Consider the following 23661-nt stretch of genomic DNA (forward strand, 5'->3'; position numbering starts at 1 on the left):
GAAGGAAGGCAGACCAGAGATTCCCAGGCAGAAGAGCACCATCAGTCTTATCACTGCTGTTTTGGCCGGCGCAGTGGGTTGCCCAGATTCTATCACTGGGAATCAATAAATTGGACGTCCACTCAGAAACCTAATTAGAAAGGTGGTAATTGTAAAGACAACAGATGGATAAATTCATAATGAAGGGAAGAAACCAGCCTAAAAAGGCTGAGAATACCCAAAATCAGAACCCGTCTCCCTCTACAGGGGATTGCAACTCCTCATCAGCAACGGAACAAGCCCCAATAGAAAAGGACTATGTTCCATTATCTGAAGTAGGCTTCAGAAGGTTGATGATAAAAAACTTCTGGGAGTTAAAAGAACTTGTTCTAACCCAATGTAAAGAAACTAAGAACTTTGAAAAAACGTTTGACGAAATGCTAAAAAGAATAGACAATATAGAGAGGAATATAAATGAACTAACAGAGTTGGAAAATACAACATGAGAACTTAGTGAAATATGCACAAGTTTGAATAGCCGAATTGATCAAGCAGAAGAAAGGATATCAGAGGTCGAAGACCAACTTAATGAAATAAAACGAGAAGATAAGAATAAAGGAAAAAGGATAAAAAGGAATGAGCAAAGTCTCCAAGAAATATGGGACTATGTGAAAAGACCTAATCTACATTTGATAGGTGTACCTGAATGTGACAGAGAGAATGAATCCAAGCTAAAAAATACTCCTCAGGATATTATCCAGGAAAATTTTCCCAATCTAGCAAAGCAGGGCACTATTCAACCCCAGGTAATACAGAGAACACCACAAAGATATTCCTCAAGAAGAGCAACCCCAAGGCACATAATTGTTAGATTCACCAGGGTTGAAACAAAGGAGAAAATACTAAGGGCAGCCAGAGAGAAAGGTCAGGTTACCCACAAAGGGAAGCCTATTAGACTTACAGCAGATCTCTCAGCGGGAACCCTAAAAGCCAGAAGAGAGTGGGGGCCAATATTCAACATCCTTAAAGAACAGAACTTTCAGCCCAGAATTTCATATCCTGCCAAACTAAGCTTCACAATTGAAGGAAAAATAAAATCTTTTATGAACAAGCAAGTACTCAGAGATTTTATTACCACCAGGCCTGCTTTACAAGAACTTCTGAAAGAAGCATTACACACAGAAAGGAACAATCAGTATTAGCCTTTCTAAAAATATACCAAAAAGTAAAGAACATCAACATAAAGAAGAATTTACATCAACGAATGGATAAATTAGCCAGTTAACAGCAAATGGTAGTAACCCTGAATTTAAATCGGCTAAAATTTTTATCTGGGGTCTAATTAGCAATAAACCCCAAACCATTTTAAACCTCAGATCATTCCTGGGTTTTATAAGAAACATATAAAATCACATTTAAAATTTTAAAACTTTGGAGAAAAAAGCTTTAGAAAATGAGTTTGATTTTTAAAATTCTAAAGAAGAAGGAAATAAAAAGAGCTTAGAAATCTCTGCCTTTCTGTTCAAATACTGGAAAGGGGGTTTTAAGCCTCAAGATCTCTTATGAAGAAGCACTATTACAATCAGTCACTAGGAGGAGGATAACCATTTTTTAAAATAAGAAAGCCAGGCATGAACATTTCAGAATTCTGCATTTTTAGTTTAACCAAAGAAAGTTGTTTCCACATTGGTTTTTCTTTTCACTCTGTTTAAAAACAATGAGGTTTCCTGCAAAGGAAATAAACAGACAGGTACATAGAACAATTGACTTTTCAAATGTTTTTCCTACATCATGTATAATTATGCCTTACATCCAATTAAAGAAGAGGAATTTCCCCTAATCACCAAGCTCCTTGGCTTTGGCTATTACTGCTTCTTACCCAGAAATGCCTTGGGTATGAATAAACCTGGCAAACCCTCCTTCCTCATGGGTAATCATTAACCAGCAAATCAAGCTTCAATCATTTACAATTAGACCATGTTGACTTTCCCTTCCCAGAACTACAGCAAGAGTAAAAAGAGGAAGAGGGCAATTAAATACAAATTAATTTCTTTTTGATTCTTAAGAACTGGTTAATTCTGGCTTTCTTTCCTCATTTTTCCTCCAAAATAGCCCAAATGATTATTCAGTTAGGTATTACATTGTTTTAAAACAATAGAGTAATAAGTTTTCCTTAGAGATTCTATCCTCCAAATTAATAACAAATTGATGAAAGGCAAGAAAACAAACACAGAAAGGCAGTAACAAGCCAACACATATTGATTAAATATACTATTTTTTAAATGCTTAGCTCTGTCGCCACAATCTAGTATCTTGTTAGCTGAATTTGGCTTGAGATTTCCCATGGTAGAACTCAACTTCAATATCTTCTGCTTTTGGTCTTGGCAAATACTTAAGCAACATATTAAGAAAACAAGGAGCATCCCTGCCTCCAGCATTCAGGCTTCTTTGTATTTGGTATGCTGTTGTCTGTCCTGCAGAAGAGTGAGCAGCTGAGATTCTTGACTCCTCCGTCTCCTCCCAACCACCAGCTGCACAGCTAGTGGGCAGTTAGGAAGCATTGTGGCTTCCAGGTGTTGTATCAGATGCTCAACTAATCATGGCATCAGAATTCAAATATTTAGTTACCAGGAAACAGCTATGGGTGGCTGAAGGACCAACCTTCTAAACTCTGAGTCATCCCCTGGAATGCTGTGTAAATACATTCACACCCACCCAACTTATCTCGACCTCTGGAAATTATCTTGAACAAAGCAGACATTTCACTGCATTGGCTCTCAGACTTGCCTTCCTAGAAACAACCTTTTCTGGGGAGACTCAGACGTATTTACAAAGAACTCTGAACCACCAGGAAGCTTTAAAGCAAGACCTGTGCTTCTATAGTCCACATATTCTATCATATGAAAGATATAGCTAAGTACTAATTTAGAATCATCTTCAACGTGTCCAGCTATATTGCAAAATAGTAGATATTTTCCTACTAAAGAATTGAAATACCAGCAACTGGCACTGATAGATAGCTAATGCTCCATTATTTCTGTGCATAAATCTACACTGAATTTTCTTTTTTTTTTTTTTGAGACAATGTTTCACTGTGTCACCCAGGCTCACTGCAACCTCCACTCCCAGGTTCAAGCCATCCTCCCACCTCAGCCTCCCAGAGTAACTGGGACTACAGGAACATGCCACCACACCCAGCTAATTTTTGTATTTTTTTGGTAGAGACAGGGTTTCACCGTGTTGGCCAGGCAGGTGTCGAACTCCTGACCTCAAGTGATCTGCCCACTTCAGCCTCCCAAAGTGCTGGGATTACAGGCATGAGCCACCACACCCAGTTTATGAACATTCTGTAGCTATTTTGCCTCGTGAGGTAATCACTCTACATTTTGGTTCTGGACTATCTCCCTGCAACATAAGTTAACATGTGCTCAAGGAATAAAATGTATCATAATGTTAATATGGGTGAGTAAAATAAGTAGTAAAAATTATATTAAGGCAAAGTATTTGCCTCATTTCTCATTATTCTAAGATTGTTTCTTCTGTTGAGTTTATTGCATATCAATTTAAATATTTATATACTTAGCAACCAATTTTATTAGATATTACCTTAAGTTTAATATTATGTTCTCAATTCTAAAAGGTATTTGAAGAAAAAAAGAGGAGTAGGGGGACACATCAATGAAATTATGTAGATAATCAAGGTAACCCACCACTCAAAGTAAAATAAAACCAAACACCTCCATTCCAGGGGCATTTACTATTCTCTACTGGTGAGATTTTATTTCCAGAATTCAACATCATCATCTGCAAATGTATCATATTTCTCTGCATTTCACAGCCAGGTCCAACTAGCTTTGCATATAGTTTTTTTTCATGTCTATAACAGTGGCAGCCTAGTGAAAATCCTTGCTATTAAGTTATGCTGGAGTTTTCTACAAGGCAGATTTGAGTTTAAGGCCCTCTCATATTTAGTACAAGGTTCTCATTGTTGAAACAACTCATTACATGTAACTCAGTTTTACCAATAACTGAGTTTTACCAGCATAGGCACAAAAGGTAGACAGTCCCTATCCTACCTATAAACTCATTTGAGAACTAAATATGAAATATCCCAAATCTCATTTGACCACGTCATGAAGAGGAAGCAAAACTTGAAGTTTAAATTTCCTTATGTGTCACATTAAGGAGCTAGGGTAAATGCCCTTATGATCATTAGAGGTCTTTCAAGCCCATGAATACTGATTTTTCACTTTCTGTAATATTTTACCTAAGATCTTACCCAGAGATGGGACATATCTTTAGAAATTTATTTTACATATTTACTGTTGATGAGATTTCTCCCTTTTAGAAGAGCTTCTTATTTGTCGTGTTCCCACCCTCTTACCCAGGGTAGTTTAAGATGGTTTTATATGTTTAAAAGAATCCATAGAACAGCTCATTTCTTATAAAGTAAATAGGAACCCAGACCAGAAGTTAACTGTCTTTGAGTTTTTGAAAGAGTTAGGGTTATAGTTCAAATCTGGAATGAGATTCCAAATCCACTATTAAATTTCATGCTCTTATTTGGAAATACACTGCTTAGAAGATCATTCTCCCTCCTTTATTTAGTGACTGGAGAACTATATCTGGCTGTTCATTTACATTTCTTGTTAAATAAAAATGCAAGAATTGTACTCCAGAATGAGTCAGTCTATAATGTTTACTGAGTGAAAAATAGCTACAGCTTTTAAAAGTAGGAGTATGAGAAAATAGAATGGAAATAAAATATATGCAACCCTTCTGGTCAGCTTTCAGTCTCAGAAAAAACAGAGATAAATACTCTTTGCTTTATCTAAACTGCAGAAATTCACAACCAAGCATGGTAGTTAGTAACAATATAAAATTAATACTATCTGACTCTATCTGTTTGTTTATTTTTCCTTAAGACAGTGTCTCACTCTGTCGCCTAGGCTCACTGCAACCTCTGCCTCCCCGGTTCAAGCAATTCTCCTGCCTCAGCCTCCTGAGTAGCTAGGATTACATGCCTGGCTAATTCTTGTATTTTTAGTAGAGACAGGGTTTCACCATGCAGGCCAAGCTGGTCTCAAACTCCTGACCTTGTGATCTACCTGCCTCAGCCTCCCAAAGTGCTGGGATTACAGGCATAAGCCACCACGCCTGGCCCTCTCTGGCTCTTTATGGTTATTGGAGTAACTGAGGCTGTTTGGAGCGTGAAATGGTTTGGCTGATTCCCCATCCAAACCTCACCTTGAATTGTAATAATCCCCATGTGTCAAGGGTGGAGCCAGGTAGAGATAGTTGAATCATGGAGGTGGTTTCCCTCATACTGTTCTCTTGCTAGTGAATAAGTCTCATGAGATCTGATGGTTTTATAAATGGGAATTCCCCTGCACAAGCTCTCTCATCTGCCACCATGTAAGATGTGACTTTGCTTCTCATTCATCTTCAGCCATGATTGTGAGACCTCCCCAGCCATGTGGAACTATGAGTCAATTAAACTTCCTTCCTTTATAAATTACCCAGTCCAGGGTATGTCTTTATTACCAGCATGAGAACAAACTAATACAGAGAGAGAATAGAAAAACATCTGAACAGAGTGAGGTTTTAAAAAAAAAAATTTGACTGGGCATTATGGCTCATGCCTATAATCCCAAAGGCATTTTGGGAAGCAAAAATCCTCATGCCTTTGGGAGGCAAAGACAGCAGAATTGCCTGAGGTCAGGAATTTCAGATTAGCCTCAAAAATATAGCAAGATACCTCCTCTAGAAAAAGAAATTTGAAAAATTAGCTGGGCATAGTGGTAGCATACCTGTAGTTCTAGCTATGTGAGAGGTTGAAGCAGGAGGATCAGAGCCCAGGAATTTGAGGCTGCAGTGAGCTATGATCACATCACTGCACTCCAGCCCTGGTGGCAGCGTGAGACCCTGTCTCAAAAAAAAATTAATTTTTAAAGTGTGCTTAGGTAGTATGCACATCCTCTTAAATTCACCTCTAGATTAATGATACCTAATCTAACATAAAGGCTGTGTAAGTAGTGAAGAATAAAATCCTAAGCCCCCACAACCAACTGAACAGACCCTCCCTTGGCCAAGGGGAACCCAAAGAAACCTTAAAACTAAGTTTCCTGCCAGGATGCAATGGGAGATTGGACACGTCTTATTATACCCCTCCCTCACTAACAGCCATTTGGCTTTCTTCCCTAAGGGTTAAATGGAAACCAGCCCTTTTGAAAGATTCACTCCACCATCCATGTCAACCAGCTGCTTGACTGCTACCCCTCCCTTTTGCAGTTTCAACACTACTGACCAGAGTTCCTTCTTGATAAGAGATCACCAACTATACAGTGGTTCTGGCCCCTCAATGGAGGATACACAATGAGCGTTTTTGTGTCCTCTGCTTCACATTTTGATATTAGAGAGCCAAAAACTCATCATGCTGAAGCAGCCATTTTTTGAACATGGGACCCATGAAAGGGTATGCTCAATTGCACAAGTGTATATTTCTCCTTTCCTAAATGTTCATGACTCCTCCTATAGTTTATTGAATACCTATATTTGGCCATCCAGTTCAGCATAAATTTCTGTCTTATCTTTCCTATACTCAAATTGCCTGTATTTGGCTTTTGGTTGCATGCTATGCTTCCTAGCCTTTCAGAATGGCCGCTCTGCAGGCTGCATCTTTTCATAAGAAATAAAGCTCTTATTTCCAAACTTATGAACATCGCCACTTCTTCAGTTGACATAATGGGAGGTGAAGACAGAATCTGCAGAGAACCCTGGGTTCTCCCAGTATGACTTGAAGTCTCCCAGTATGACTTGAATACCAAGGTCTACAGCTCAGCTATCTCCCCAACCATGCCAGGAGAAAACCATGTAAGATTTATCATTCCACCCTTGGCCCCTCCAAATCTCATGTCTTTCTACATTGCGAAATACAATCATGCCTTCCCAACAGTCCCCCAAACTCTTAACTCATTTCAGCATTAACTCAGAAATCCAAAGTCCAAAGTCTCATTGGAGACAAGGCAAGTGCCTTCTACCTATGAGCCTATAAAATCAAAAAACAAATTAGTTACTTCCAAGACAGAATCGGAGTACAGGCATTCGGTAAATACTTCCATTCCAAAAGGGAGAAATAAGCCAAAAGGAAGGGCTACAAGTCCCATTAAAGTCTGAAACACAGCAAGGTAGTTATCATTAAATCTTTTTTCATTTTTTAGAAATAGAGATGGGGGTCTCACTGTTTTGACCAGGCTGGTCTCAAACTCCGGGCCTCAAGTAATCTTTCCAACTTGGCCTCCCAAAGTGCTGGGATTACAAGTGTGAGCCACTGCACCTGGCCCAGTAATTAAATCTTAAAGTTCCAAAGTAATCTCCTTTAACCCCATGTCTCACATCCAGGGCACACTGGTGCAAGAGGTGTACTCCCAAGGCCTTGGGCAACTCTACCCCTGTGACTTTGCAGGGATTAGCCCCTGAGGTTGCTCTGAAGGGCTGGCGTTGAGTGCCTGTGGCTTTTCCAGGCACAGGGGTCAAGCTGCTGGTGGCTCTCCTATTCCAGGATCTGGAGAGTGGTGGCCCTCTTCTTGCAGCTCCACTAGGTACTGCCCAGTGGGGACTCTGTATAGGGGCTCCAAACCTATATTTTCCCTCCACACTGCCCTAGTAGAGTTTCTCCATGACGGCTCTGTCCCTACAATGTGCTGTGATAACCTGCTTTCTGCCAGCTAAAACTAACTCTCCCTTTCCCAGACTAAAAGCTGTTCAGGCTTTATATTAGCTTCTTGAGCTGGACAGACTCCATCTTGGCTTCTTCACTTTAGTTATTTTCTCCCTATTGAGTATGTAACTATAGCATCAAGCTGTGTCAGGCTGACACTGGGCACCCAGGAATGCCTTTGCTGATAAGAGGCCGAATAAAGTGGTATCAGCAGAGCCTGGAAATGCAGGTGCAGTGAGCACTCAGAGCCTCATTATCTGTAAGTTGTATGTCTTCCATGACAGCTTTACTCCTCACACCTGGAACTGGTTTATTTCTTATATATCAGTTTTTTCTTTTAACTTTTTGCTTACTCTGCTTTTGTGAAAACTTTGTTTTAACTAGGTTCCCCGCTTCCTGTTAAAACTAGTGTATAAAAGACCAGCTAACTTTCACTTCAAGGCCGAGAGAATTTTGGGCATTAGCCGTTCTCAGTCACCAGCTTAATAAAGGACTCATAATTCATTCTCAGAGTGTGGTGCATTCCTTGACTTGCTCAGGTACAACAATGCTTCTGCCTGAAAATCCAGGCTTTTTCATACATCCTCTGTAATCCAGGCATAGGTGCTCAAGCCTCAACTCTTGCAATCTGCACACCCACAGGCTTAACACTACGTGGAAGTCACCAAGACTTAAAGTATGAACCTTCCAAAGCAGTGGGCCAAGCTGTACCTGGGCCCCTTTGAGCCCAGCAGCTGGAGCTACAGCAGCTGGGATGCCGAGAGCAGTGTCTTAAGGTTGCACAGGACAGCAGGGTCCTGGTCCTGGCCCAAGAAACCATTCTTCCCTTCTAGGCCTCTGGACCTGTGATGGAAGGGGCTGTCAGGAAAGTCCCTGAAATGCCTTCCAGGCCTTTTCCCTATTGTCTTGGCTAAGAGCACTTGCCTTCCTTTTAGTTATGCAAATATCTGTAGCCTGCTTGAATTCCTCCCCTGAAAACAGGTTTTGTTTTTCTTTTCTACCACCTGGCCAGGGTGTAAATTTTCCAAGTATTTTTGTGCTACTTCCTTTTAAAATATAAATTCCAAGCCGGGCGCAGTGACTCACGCCTGTAATCCCAGCACTTTGGAAGGCCAAGGCGGGTGGATCACGAGGTCAAGAGATTGAGACCATCCTGGTCAACATGGTGAAACCCCGTCTCTACTAAAAATACAAAAAATTCGCTGGGCATGGTGGCACGTGCCTGTAATCCCAGCTACTCAGGAGGCTGAGGCAGGAGAATTGGCTGAACCCAGGAGGCGGAGGTTGCGGTGAGCCAAGATCGCGGCATTGCACTCCAGCCTGGGTAACGAGCGAAACTCCCTCCCAATAAATAAATAAATACATAAATAAAATAAAATATAAGTTCCAGTTTCAGGACATTTATTTGCTTATGCATAGGTTGTTAGAATAATCCAGGTCACATATTAAACACTTTGCTGATTAGAAATTTCTTCTGCCAGATGCCCTAAATCGTCACTCTCAAGTTTAAATTTCCAGGGATCCCTAGGGCAGGGGCACAATGCCTCCAAATTCTTTGCTAAAGCATAACAAACGTGACCTTTGCTCCAATTCCCAATAAGTTCCTCATTTCCATCTGAGACCTCATCAACCTGGCCTTTATTTTCCAGATCACTGTCAGCACTTCAGTCACAACCATTTAACCTGTCTCCAGGGAGTTCCAATGTTCCTTGATCTTCCTGTCTTCTTGTGAGCCCTCCAGACTCTTCCAACCTCTGTCTGTTCCAAAGTCACTTCCTCATTTTCAGGTTATCTTTATAGCAATGCCCTATTCCTGGGTACCAATTTTCAGTATTAGTCCATTCTTGCACTGCTATGAAGAAATACCTGAAACTGGGTAATTATAAGATAAAGACATTTAATTGGCTCACAGTTGCTTCTGCAGGCTGTACAGGAAGCTTAACAGCTTTTGCTTCTAGGGAAGCCTCAGGAAACTTACAATCATGGCAGAAGGTGAAGGAGAAGCAGGCACATCTTACATGGCTGGAGCAGGAGGAAGAGAGAGGGTGGGGTGCTTGTGACACTTTTAAACAACCGAATCTTGAAGAATTCACTCACTATACAATACCAAGAGGAGACAGTGCTAAATTATTCATGAGAACTACACCTGCATGATCCAGTCACCTCCCACCAGGCCCTACTTCCAACACTGGGGGTTACAATTTGACCTGAGATTTGGGTGAGGAAACAGACTCGCACCATATCAGGGCATTTGGATCTTGTGAGGACTGCTTTCAACCTCTTTGGAGAAGCCTCATGCACCTTTGGTTAAGTCATAACCTGGATTCACAGTTATTGGTTTCACTTGGAAGGCTATATCTGGTTTAAAAAAAAAGAACGTTCAAAAGCCAGAAATATCAGTTGCTTGTCCTGGCCAAAAGTTCATAATAAGAGATTTGAAATAATTTTTTTTAAGAGATCTCTGGTTAGAAGTCCGCTTAATTAAAAGTCAGTATCTAAGGTGGGAGAATTGTTTGAGCCTGGGAGTTCGAGGCTGCAGTGAGCTATGATCACACCACTGCATGCCAGCCTGGGATACAGAGCAAGACTCTATCTCCAAAAAAAAAAAAAGTTATCTCATTTGCTTTTAATTTTCCCTACTTCTTCCTTTTTGTCATCTCCAATGCCACATGGAAGGATCTAGAGAAGACTCCTGTATTAGTCTGTTCTCACATTGCTATAAAGAAATACCTAAGACTGGATAATTTATAAAGAAAGAGGTTTAATTGGCTCACAGTTCTGCAAGCTATACAAGAAGCATAGCAACATCTGCTTTCAGAGGCCTCAGGAAGCTTACAGTCATGGCAGAAGGCAAAGGGGGAGCAGTCACACTACATGGTGAAAGCAGTAGCAAGAGAGAGGGGAGGTGCCACACACTTTTAAATGACCTTGGGGCAATTAAAAGTGAGAACTCACTCTTTGCCCCAAGGACAGCACCCAAAGAATGGTGCTATACCATTCACGAGAAATGCCCCCATGAGCCAATCACCTCTCACTAGGCTCCATCTCCAACACTGGTGATTACATTTTAACCTGAGAGTTGGGCAAGGCACACCTCCAAAGTATATAAACTCCTAATGACTCAGACCCCTCAAGGAACTCAGAAAAAGGCACCATTCATCCCCTTTTGGAGGGTCTTCCACTTTTCTTGCAAAGTTTCAAGAGTTACAGGCAAGCTCCTCCTGGATCTAAAACTCTTCTCTCTTTTGTATTGTATTATCTAATCTCTTCAGCTTTGGGGGGAACCCGAGATTACTTTGTACAGTGAGAGGACTTGACCTTCATGTGTTTTGGCTGGTGATTTGGGCAAGAGCTGCAATTCTAGAGGTGGCTGATGACATTTATACATGGTCATTACTACAGGGAGCTACCTGTTTCTTTGCGTATTCAGATTTTAAAAGCATGGTTTAGGCTCTAAAGTCTGCATATGTTCTCACCCATATTCACTAAAGGGCTCCACCCTAAAGCCAGAAATATAATTAAAAAACAAACTAAGTTGAGGCTGGGTGTGGTGGCTCACACCTGTAATCCTAGCACTTTGGGAGGCCAAGGAGCAAGGATCATTTGAAGTCAGGAGTTCAAGAGCAGCCTGGCCAACATGGTGAAACCCCGTCTCTACTAAAAAATACAAAAATTAGCATGGTGGTACACGCCTGTAATTCCAGCTACTCAGGAGGCTGAGGCAGGAGAATTGCTTGAACTAGAAAGGCAGAGGTTTCAGTGAGCCAAGATAGTGCCACTGCACTCCAGACGTGGTGATAGAGTGAGACTCTGCCTCAAAACAAAGTTGAAAAGAAAATTCCTGGGAATCTTGTCTTCAGATAATGGTGTTTAGGTCTAAGTTCTGTGCTTTTGAGATGCATGTTTTCTATCTTGTTTCACCTAGGGACCACATCTTTGGAAATGACTGATGATAGTCTAAAGCAGGGGAGAAACTATTTGAAAACTGACAAATGAAGCATCTTAAAAATCTATAAAATATTCTTGTCTGTGTGTGTATGCCTATATGTTTATATGTCTCATGTGCATGTAATATTTCACTACCAAATTATATGAAAGAGCTCTATTTAAGTGGCCTAAAAGAAAAGGGCTTGACACGTTGTGTCTTCATTCTCATTGGTTTCGAAGAACTTCTTTATTTCTGCCTTCATTTCGTTGTTTACCCAGTCAACATTCAAGAGCCAGTTGTTCAGTTTCCATGAAGCTGTGCGGTTCTGGGTCATATATGAGGCCAACAATCATATGAAAAAATGCTCATCGTCACTGGTCATCAGAGAGATGCAAATCAAAACCACATTGAGATACCATCTCACGCCAGTTAGAATGGCGATCATTAAAAAATCTGGAGACAACAGATGCTGGAGAGGATGTGGAGAAAAAGGAACACTTTTACACTGTTGGTGGGAGTGTAAATTAGTTCAACCATTGTGGAAGACAGTGTGGCGATTCCTCAAGGCCTTAGAAATAGAAATACCATTTGACCCAGCATTCCCATTACTGGGTATATATCCAAAAGACTATAAATCGTTCTACTATAAGGACACATGTACACGAATGTTCATTGCAGCACTGTTTACAATAGCAAAGACCTGGAATCAACCCAAATGCCCATTGATAATAGACTGGATTGGAAAAATGTGGCACATATACACCATGGAATATTATGCAGCAATCAGAAATGATGAGTTCGTGTCGTTTGTAGGGACATGGATGAATCTGGAAAACATCATCCTCAGCAAACTGACACAAGAACAGAAAATGAAACACCGCATATTCTCACTCATAGGTGGGTGATGAAAAATGAGAACACATGGACACAGGGAGGGGAGTACTAAACACTGGGGTCTATTGGGGGGAAAAGGGGAGGGCCAGTGGGAGGGGGAGGTGGGGAGGGATAGCCTGGGGAGAAATGCCAAATGTGGGTGAAGGGGAGAAGAAAAGCAAAGCACACTGCCATGTGTGTACCTACGCAACTGTCTTGCATGCTCTGCTCATGTACCCCAAAACCTATAATCCAATAAAAAATTTAAAAAAAAAAAAAAAAAAAAAAGGCTTGAATCTGATATTTTATCAGAAAAATAGACGCTAGCTCAAATGCCTTTTAGTTCACATGACTTTAGTGATTGTTGGTAAATAAAACCAGTTTCAAAATTTTCCTCACTAAGAGAATTACTTAGTTTTTTAAAAAAATATTTTCAATCCATGGTTGGTTAAGCCCATAGTTGCTGAACCCACAGATTAGGAGGGCTGACTATACATAGTGTTCAGTACTATTCATGGTTTCGGGTATCCATGAGGGGCCTTGGAATATCTCCTCTCCAGATAAGGGAGGACTACTATATGTATTCGGGACTGCCTCTGATTGAGAGTTGAATAGAAAAGTCCTTAAGATGATCTGATCTCAAGGACAGAACATTTAGAAGGTACTCAAACTTTCCCTGTGAAGATTTATTTCTTCCTAGCATAGCTCCTTTTCGTTATTATGCTAAATGTGTCTGTTGTACTTTCAGCCTGAAGCTACAGTGGAAAAGGCCACTTTCTATTACTTCAATCTCAGTAAATGTCAAACTCTACAATAGGAGGAAGAGGATGGAAATAGAATCACCCTTTCTATGCTTGGCATTTTCCCTTGGACATAAAATTGTCCCATCAAATTTAACAGGTATAAAACTTAAGTCGTTATCTTCTTCTTGCCCTTCTGTAAGGACTTCTTTGCCCCTAAAAATGTCTCCCACATTTGACTTTCCTATTTTTGTTAATGACACTATTCAATCACTCAGGCCTCAACCTCAGAGCTGTCTGGACAGTTTCTCCATTACATTTTTCCCTATGACTAACAGGATCAAATCTAACTAGTTCTCTCTCTCTCTGTCTCTCTCTCTCTCTCTCTCTCTCTCTGAAACAGGTTTTCCCTTGTTGCTAGGCTTGAGTGCAGTGGTGCAATTAGGGCTCACTGCAGCCTTGATCTCCAAGGCTCAGGTGATCCTACCACCTTAGCCTCTCAGGTAGTTGGGACTACAGATGTGTGACACCACATTGAGCTAGTTTCTTGTATTTTTTGTAGATATGAGTTTTGCCATGTTGGTCTTGAACTCCTGTGCTCAAGAGATAGACCTGCCTCAGCTTCCCAAAGTGCTGGGACTACAGATGCAAGCTACTGTGCCTGGCCTGGGTCTCTTTCTAACAGTCTTTTATCTGTTCTTTCTATTCTGTTTGTTATCACCCAAAGTCAGGCACTCATTTTAATTATGGAAGTAAATCTTAACTGGTTTTTCTGCCTCGGTTTCTCTTTTTCAGTCTAACAAACAACTGAACATATCTGGGTTACTTCCTAAAACATTCTATGAAAGACTTCCTTCACCAGGAAGAGACACCCCAAATAATTTGGGTGGAATTATTTTTAAAATACACATATAAGCTTGGTGTGATGCCTGATGCCTATAATCTTAGCACTTTGGAAGGTTAAGGAGGGAGGATCATGTGAGCCCAGGAGTTGAAGACCAGCCTGGGCTCTTCTCTACAAAAAGTAAAAAAAAAAAAAAAAAAAAAAAAAATTAGCCAGGTGTGGTGTCACATACTACAGTTTTAGCTACTTGGGTGTCTGAGGCAGGAGGCTGCTTAAGCTCAGAAGTTCTGGGTTGAGTGAACTATGATTATACCACTGTACTTCAGCCTGGACAACAGAGTGAGGTCCAGTCTCAAATAAATAAATAAATAAATAAATAAATAAATAAATATCAATATGTTAAACGTCTTATTTTACCTCCTGTAAGGTTTGAATGAGGCAACTGAGGTCAGTTATTGAAATAAAGAAATTTAATCAGCTCCTGGGCGAGGTTCTATGGTCCGGGAAAAGGGGGCCAGAGAAGTCGCACTGACTTCCTGGGGTTGGGGGGTTTCTAATGGCTATGAGGAACAAGCAACAGCTGGGTACTCTGATTGGCTCCAGGGAGCGGGATTGGGACGAGGCTAGCCGCCATTGGTTGGCGGATTGTTGGGCGGGTTTTCCGGTGAGAGAGGCGGCCAGGCTTGCATTAGCCGGACCTTTCCACGGGAGTCATGCAGCAGAGCTAGGTGCCAGGTGCAGAGTCAGGTGCTGAGTGCAGGGGTGGGTGTGTCTGGCTTCCCGGCAAGGCAACCAGCCTTACACCTCCAAACATACATGAAACATTCATTTGCTAGACTTTTAACTTAGGACCAAGACTATTTAATTTAAAAGGGGTCTGCTAAATGGAGTTCTGAGTCTTCTTTCTAGAATGCAGATACCCATGATTGATTTTTCTGGATATTATTTTTATAAAGTGGAGTAAGAACCTATACAGATTTGTGGAACAAATACAGAATTCATCTAGATTTCAGTGATTTCCCTCTAATCTTTTACTGTTATTTATAGATGTCTTAAGTTTTTGTTTGTGTTCTGGGTTTTGTTTTACACACACACACACACACACACACACACACACACATTTAGCTACTCACCTCTATAGAGATCCTCCAAAGTATTCAATTTACTTCAGTAAACTTTGACCACGTGTTTATGTGTGTATGGTGGGGAGGGGTTTATAACTTTTTATATTATGGAACTTTAACTATTTTTGTCTCTGTACTCATGTTATATTGGTTTACATAATGTTTAATTAAAATCTATAGGAATTTGGGTTTAGAGAAGGGTAAGCCCATTCCTTCCAGTCTTTCTTACTGAATGCAGCTGTAAAATCTGGACAGAATGCAAGGAACAGCTGTTTATCTGAAAAATAAATAATAGTAGGTAGGTTAAGGCTGGGGGAAAGCCCAGAATGTGAAGTACCACAGACTGAAGTGGCATTGAGTCCGTTTTTTTCTCCAGTCCTCTTAAGGTTTAGTCCCACAGGTGGGCATAGGTATGGAAGTTTACAGCAGAGTTTTATAAACAGAGCTCCACCTTTCAGGCCAGAAAACCAAAAAAGGGTAGTCCAGGAAACTGGAAAGTATTGGGAAATAGAAGTGCTTGCAAAGGTAACCCCATAAAGTTATTTATGAATGCCAAGCTCACTCCAAAGCTGCACATACATGGATCTGAACTTCATCAGCATTTATACTACTTATATAAGATTCTGAGAACTTAGCAGATGCACTCTTTTCCCCCTTATCATATTGGCCACAGGGTGGTGCACATATGGGACAGATCCCAACAGCACAGCAAAGGCATTGAAAACTGAATTGGTGTCGGAACCACAATCCACTGAAAGTACACTGGAAATTGTGAACTGAACCTAACTAGATTATTTGCCTACTTAAACAAAAATAGCAACATTCTCCATAGGATTTAAACAAGGCCCAGTGTCTCATAACATAATATTCAAAATGTCCAGCGTACAACCCAAAATTACTTGATATCAAAAAGTCAGGAACATTCAATTTAAACAGGACAAGACAATTTACAGAGGCCAAAGCTGAGATGACATTTACATTAGAATTATCTGATAAAAATTTTTAAAGCATCTATTATAAAATATTTCAGCATGCAATCACAAATACCCTAGAATCACACAGAAAATTAGAAAGTCTCAGCAAAGAAAGAAAGATATAAAGAAGAGCCAAATAGACCAGGCAGGGTGGCTCACACTTGTAATACCAGCACTTTGGGAGGCCAAGGTAGATGAATCACTTGAGGACAAGAGTTCAAAACCAGCCTGGCCAACACTGTCTCCCCAAAAAATACAAAAATTGGCCAAGAGTGGTGGTGGACCCTGTAGTCTCATCTACTTGGGAGGCTGAGACAAGAGAACCATTTGAATGGATGAGAATTGCTTGAGCCAGGGAGGCAGAGGTTGCAGTGAGCTGAGACCATACTACTGCACTCCAGTCTGGGTGACAGAGTGACACTCTATCTCAGAAAAAAAAAAAAAAAGAGCCAAATAAAAATTTTAGAAGTGGAAATAAAATAATAATAAACAAACTGGCCAGGTGTGGTGGCTCACACCTGTAATCCCATCACTTTGGGAGGCTGAGACGAGTGGATCACCTGAGGTCAGGAGTTTGAGACCAGGCTGGCCACCATGGTGAAACCCCATCTCTACTAAAAATACAAAAATTAGCTGGGCATGGTGGCAGGTGCATATAATCCCAGTTATTTAGGAGGCTGAGGCAGGAAAATTGCTTGAACCCGGGAGGCAGAGGTTGCAGTGAGCCGAGATCACATCATTGCACTCCAGCCTGGGGAACAAGAGAGAGACTTCATCTCAAAATAAATAAGTAAATAATTAAAGAGAACAAACTAACTGGCTAAGCTCAATAGCAGGAGATAATAGAGCAAAGATTTAATGGACTTGAAGATAGATCAATAGAAATTATCCAATATGAACAACAACAAAAGAAATTTTTTTTAATGAACTGCAGCAGGATGCGGTGGCTCATGCCTATAATCCCAGTACTTTGGGAGACTGAAGCTGGAGAATTGCTCGAGCTCAGTAGTTTGAGATCAGCCTGGGCAGCATGGCAAGATCCCATCTCTACTAAAAATAAAAATACTAAAAATAAATAAACTGAACCTTAAGAACTTGTGGATCATAACAAAAGGTTTAACCTCTGTTTAATTAGAGTCTCCACAGAAGAAAAGAATGTTTTGCTAAAAATAGATTGGAAGAAATGTTGGTTGACCCTTCACCGAAAGAAGATATATAGATTGCAAATAAGCACATGAAAAGATATTCAATATCTTTAGCCATTAGTGAAATAAAAATTAAAAACATGATGGGATACCGCATCACACCTATTAAGATGGCTTTTAAAAATATTGACAATTCCAAGGGCTGATAAGAATGCAGTACAAGTGAAGCTCTCATACATTGCTGGTGGAAATACAAAATGGGACAGCCACTCTGGAAAACAATCTGGCCTAGAAAGTTAAACATAAACTTACCGTAGTTTATGTTTAGACTTTTAGTGCAGTCATCTTAAAGACATGGAAACATATAGTCACACAAAAGCCTGCATACAGCTGTTTATAACAGTTCTACTTACAATAGCCATAAACAGGAAACAAACATCCTTCAGTGGGTGAATGGATAGACAAGCTGGGGCACGTCCCTGAAATAAAATTCTACATAACAGTATAAAGGAACAAACCACTGAAACACACAGCAATTTGACTGAATCTCAAAAGCATTATGTTGAATGAAAAAAAAAAGTCTCAAAAGGTTATATACTACATAAATTCATCTATGTGTTTTTCCAACATACAAAACTGTAGGGTAAAAGAACAGATCAGGTGTTTGTACTAGAGAACAAAACTGTGGGGTTAAGGGGAGAGTGTGATTATAAAAAGAACAGCATGAGAAATTTTCAGGGGCAACGGAAGTTTTCTGTGTCTTTATTTGTGGTGGTGGTTATCCTAACCTATATATGAATTGAAATTCACAGAACTGTATAATAAAAAGTCTATTTTAATGTATGTTAGTTGTTTAAAAGAAATAGAAAGTGTATAGATGCAATAACAAGTATTTTTAGTGCAAACAGTTTAGCTGATGGGAGGAGAAGTGAACTAGAAAGTGAACTAGCCATGAGCAATTTGTATGACAGTCTGTCATGGGCATCTGTCAGAACATTCTTTTCTTTTTGTAGTTAAGGCATCTCACTATGTTCCCCAGCTGGTCTTGAAATCCAGGACCAAGGGATCCATCTGCCTCAGCATCCAAAACTGCTGGGATTATAGGCGTGAACCACCATGAAAATGCCTCCCAGAACATTTTCAAGAGAATGGAGAGGATTGACTAATCTGGAGATTTGGCTAAATGGAGGTCTGTCAGAGAGTCTCTACTGTACTTCATAATTTCACTTCACTCTTTCTTTAAATGTGCATCGTAATTGTTTGAATTCTCTAGGTCAAAAAAATCTCCACATAAATGTCCTTCATTCTTCTCTTGACTACTGAAAGTCAGCAACACTTTATCAGTGTACATGAACTCCCACATATACTTCCCACACAGGCTGTTTCAAATTCTTCCCTAGCTCATAGTTCTCAGTTCCTCCTTACTGCTGTCATTAGAGTTAATGACCTTTGTCAACCTCCTGTGGTGGCAAAGTTTATACGGTGCTAGTACAACCAAGGTATGCTAAGGATCATGCTCTTTGCCATTAACCAGAAGCAACCTGCCAACCCTGACCATCATGCCTATGAGGGCTCGAGGATTTCACAACATGGATGATGAAGGAGTGGATGAAATAACAGCTCCAGGGGAGCATTTACATGGACTCAGAAAATAATTGAATGCAGGCTTCACCGAGTCCAGACTTCAAGAATGGTTCTTTTGAGATAAATCAAGATACATCTATCATCGAAACTCTGGCTAACTTTTCACCTCATTATTTCCCTGTGTCTATCACTTTTCCCTTCTCCAAAAGTCTCAAAGAAAAAGTGGATCCCTTTCAAAGGCTAACAACCCTTCTGTATTCCAAATTCCATTTCCTTCCTCCAGTCAAAATCTCCTCTCCAAAATCTCCTGTTTGTTCTCCAGTGGAATATTTTCCTATGTTTATGAGAAATTTATCCTTGTGTAATCATTTCTACAAACATATAGATCCTCTTAAAATGGGTGAAATATAGTGACTTTTATTTTTGAGATGGAGTTTCGCTCTTGTTGACTAGGCTGGAGTGCAATGGCGTGATCTCAGCTCACCACACCTCTGCTTCCCAGGTTCAAGAGATTCTCCTGCCTCAGCTTCCCAAGTAGTTACAGGCATGAACCACCACACCCAGCTAATTTTGTATTTTTAGTAGAGTCTGGGTTTCTCCATATTGATCAGCCTGGTCTCGAACTCCTGACCTCAGGTGATCTACCTGCCTTAGCCTCCCAAAGTGCTGGGATTACAGGTGTGAGCCACTTTGCCTAGCAGGGTACATGTTTTTATACCTCATCTGTAGTTATTAATTAAATCACTTTAGCTGACTCAGAATAGTTAATTTTACTTTTTCTAAAAAGATTTATTTTCTATTCTCTTAATTATTGTTATTGCTTTGCTCAGAAACTTTTCTAATAAATATGTAGAAATTCTATTTTGGTATAACATGCTATCAAGGGTGTTTCTGTCTACTTAACCCAACCTATGGGACTCTTGTGACACTTAAGGTGTACAGAACAGGACACTAATGAGGATAAAACCAACACTAGACGATGGAATGCCCTTGAAGATCTTCATATTAAAAAAAGTTTTCCAGCCAGGCATGGTGGCTCATGCCTGTAATCCCAGCATTTTGGGAGGCCAAGGTGGGTGGATCACCTGAGGTCAGGAGTTCGAGACCAGCCTCGGTAACACAGTGAAACTCCATCTCTACTAAAAACACAAAAATCGCTGGGCATGGGATTACATGCCTGTAATCCCAGCTACTTGGGAGGCTGAGGCAAGAGAATCACTTGAACCCTGGAGGTGGTGGTTGCAATGAACTGAGATTGCATCATTGCACTCCAGCTTGGGCAACAAGAGCGAAACTGTCTCAAAAAAAAAAAACAACAAAAAGGAGTTTTCCTGGTTGGGCTTGGGCACAGTGGCTCAGGCCTGTAATCCCAGCACTTTCAGATGCTGAGGTGAGCAGATCACTTGAGGTCAGGAGTTTGAGACCAGTCTGGCTAACACGGTACAACCCCTTATCTAGCAAAAAACATAAAAACTAGCCAGGTGTGGTGGCACATGCCTGTAGTCCCAGCTACATTGGAGGCTAAGGTGGGAGAATCACTTGAACCTGGGAGGCAGGGGTTGCAGTGAGTTGAGATTGTGCCACTGCACTCAGCTTGAGCAACAGAGTGAGACCCTGTCTCAAAAACAAAACAAGACAAAAAAACAAAAAGGAGTTTTCCTGTATGACCATGGGCACTTAAAGTACAGGGTCCAGGAGAAATCAGTTAGCACGAGATCATAACTGGAGCATTTCTTTTGTTTCTAAAAAACTCTTAAGAGGTTGTGACTTTTGATAAGAGGAAGCTGCAAAGAAGTCTTCCGCTGGGGAAACAGAAAGAGACCACAAGAAATTCCCCACTGTCTAAATTACCATCAGCTGTCCCCACGCTGAACTAAAAGGAACCCAGTATGAGCCTATTAGGAGACAGGCATAGGTCCCTCTCTGGCCAAGAATGGATACTATTAAGTGGCTGGAAGCCACTGCACTTCTCTTCTTCCAGACTTGACACTCGCTTCTTGGCAGTCAGGGCTTTGAGCTCCTCATATTCAGGTCTAGGCTCATTTGGAAGATGTAGTAATACCAAGAAGGAGTTTAGGCAAAATACTCCGTTCTCAGAATAATAGTAAAGTTCTCATTTGAATGCTGTATGCTAATTTCTAAATTAGGGATTTTACACAAAGATAACTAAAAGTCAGCACTAGCTAATTGTGCAGAGTAGGCTTCTGGAAAAGTAACTTAATTTCTGCATTGAACTCTTGATTATTTATATATAGATATTCCTGCCCTACCTGCCTAGTTTCCTTAAAACAAAACAAAACAAGAAATAAACACATTTCCACTCCATAGTTTTCTTTTCCCAACTCTCTGCTTTACCCTTCTTTAAAATAATGACAACACTATGTGTAATGTGATTTGCTGTCAAAAACGCAGATGAATAGTTGATTCCTCAAAATATTATACCCTTTACTATGCCCTAACTCTGTGCAGGACATTGACAAACACTGGGGCTGAATCTACAAGGATTTGTAGGCCCTGCTTTCCTGAAGTTTAGTTCCTGGATTATTGTTTCTCTACCATTTTTTTTATTATTGCTTCCTAAGAAACCTTTTCAGACACTTCTTTCTGAACTGCCCCACCATGAAATTTTAATATCACAGATATCGTGTATATATTTATGTACTGTGTTTATATCCATGCATTATACACAGAATTATCATGGTTTTTTTTCCTCCAAAGAACCAACTTTCACTTTCTTGGGGTAATGTTATCCCTGTTAAAAGTGTATATTCTATGGCTGCACACAGTGGCTCATGCCTCTAATCCCGGCACTTTGGGAGGCCAAGAAGGTCAGATCACCTGAGGTCAGGAGTTTGAGACCAGCCTAGCTAACATGGTGAAACCTGTCTCTACTAAAAGTACAGAAGTTAGCCAGGTGAGGTGGCAGGTGCCTGTAGTCCCAGCTACTCTGGAGGCTGAGGCATAAGACTTGCTTGAACCTGGGATGTGGGAGTTGCAGTGAGCTGAGATCATACCACTGCACTCCAGCCTGGGGGAGAGAGTGAGACTAAATATAATTCATTAGAATACAATAACTTCTATCTTCCTGTTATTCAGACAAACTCACATTAAGCCATGTTCCTCCTTTATACAAGCACTACACCCCAAACAGCAGAGTTGCCAAAATCTGGACACTCGAGGAATGTAATTTTATTGGTCACTTGTTTCTGTGCAACTCTGAATAGATCATTGTTCCTTAATAAGGATGTGACGCTATCAAGTTAAATTTAGCTCACCATGGTTGCGGTGGAACAAAGCCGATGTATTTGCATAATGCCCTCCTACATAGGTGTGTTCCAGCAAAATAGTGAAGGCAGCTTAATTGAATGCTGAAAGACAATATAATGTTCTGGCTAAGAGCATTGGCGTCCAGGCCACTGGCAGCTCATTTAACTATTCTAAGGGTTAGTTTATCCATATGTAAAATGAGAATATTATACTACTATGGTTTTTTTTGTTTGTTTTGTTTTTGAGACGGAGTCTCCCTCTGTCACCCAGGCTGGAGTGTAGTGAGGTGATCTTAGCTCACTGCAACCTCCACCTCCCAGGTTCCAGCCATTCTCCTGCTTCAGCCTCCCCAGTAGCTGAGATTACAGGCACATGCCACCATGCCCAGCTAATTTTTCATATTTTTAATAGAGACAGGTTTTGCCATGTTGGCCAGGCTGGTCTCAAACTCCTGACCTCAGGTGATCCACCTGCCTCAGCCTCCTAAAGTTCTGGGATTACAGGCATTAGCCACCTCACCTAGCCTATATTGTGTTGTTTTTTTTAAAAACAATACAAGATATGTGTGTATATATATATATATATATACACACACACACACACACACAAATTATTTAGTATAGTACTTGAAGCATAGTAAACTCTCTGTAAATAGTTGCTATTAAAATTTTCTGTAAGCCCATCAGGTTTTTGTTTTGGTAATACTTCCTAGTTGTGCTGTTTTTAGGGCAAAGAAGGTTAAAATTTGGTTAAAATCAAAGCAGAATCTCTGGTATTTAATGATGAGTCATATTTTGCCTAATATGCCTTTTTAATTACACCTGCCTTTCAATACATTTGTTGATTTTTTGTTCTAAATTGATCTGTCATTTTATTTAACCCCCTTGAGTGCTAAGTTACATTTTATAAATGTAGTTTGTACTACTCTTCTTCCAGCACTACTGAGGAAGGAGACCCTTAATCCTCTTAAGCTTCTAAGAGCCCTTCACCCTGGACTTGTACGTTGCATTTCAATCGGGGAAGTAAAGGCTTGCACACCCAGGCACCACCCTTAATCGCATTCCTGTAGATGGCAGGGATGCTATAGAGGAATCTTTCCAGAAGGCATTATTTTGGCTTAAATGCGATCACACACCCACCTCAGTCACGTACCCACACCTACTTCATGGATTAAGACCCTTTCACATGTAATTTCTAGAGTTGTAAGCCTTTTTCAAAGGGCAAGGATTTTCTTTGTCGGGGAGCTCAGTTGTCAGGCATCTATGCTGCCGCAGCTCTCGGTCAAATAAATCACCATTTCCTTCCCAGTTCCGTGTTCCAGAGGTTTGTTGTGGTCTTTCCTACTTCACTATGAGATGATGAATTTTTTTTTTAGAATTAGTGAATTAATACTAATAGATCTGCTAACTTTAGTCCTTCCAAAGGTTTATACAATTTGAATCCTGTAATGTTTCAAATCAAACTCACTGTCTCCCCAATTCCT

Source organism: Callithrix jacchus, chromosome 4 (assembly GCF_049354715.1).
Source record: "Callithrix jacchus isolate 240 chromosome 4, calJac240_pri, whole genome shotgun sequence".
Taxonomy (NCBI): domain Eukaryota; kingdom Metazoa; phylum Chordata; class Mammalia; order Primates; family Cebidae; genus Callithrix; species Callithrix jacchus.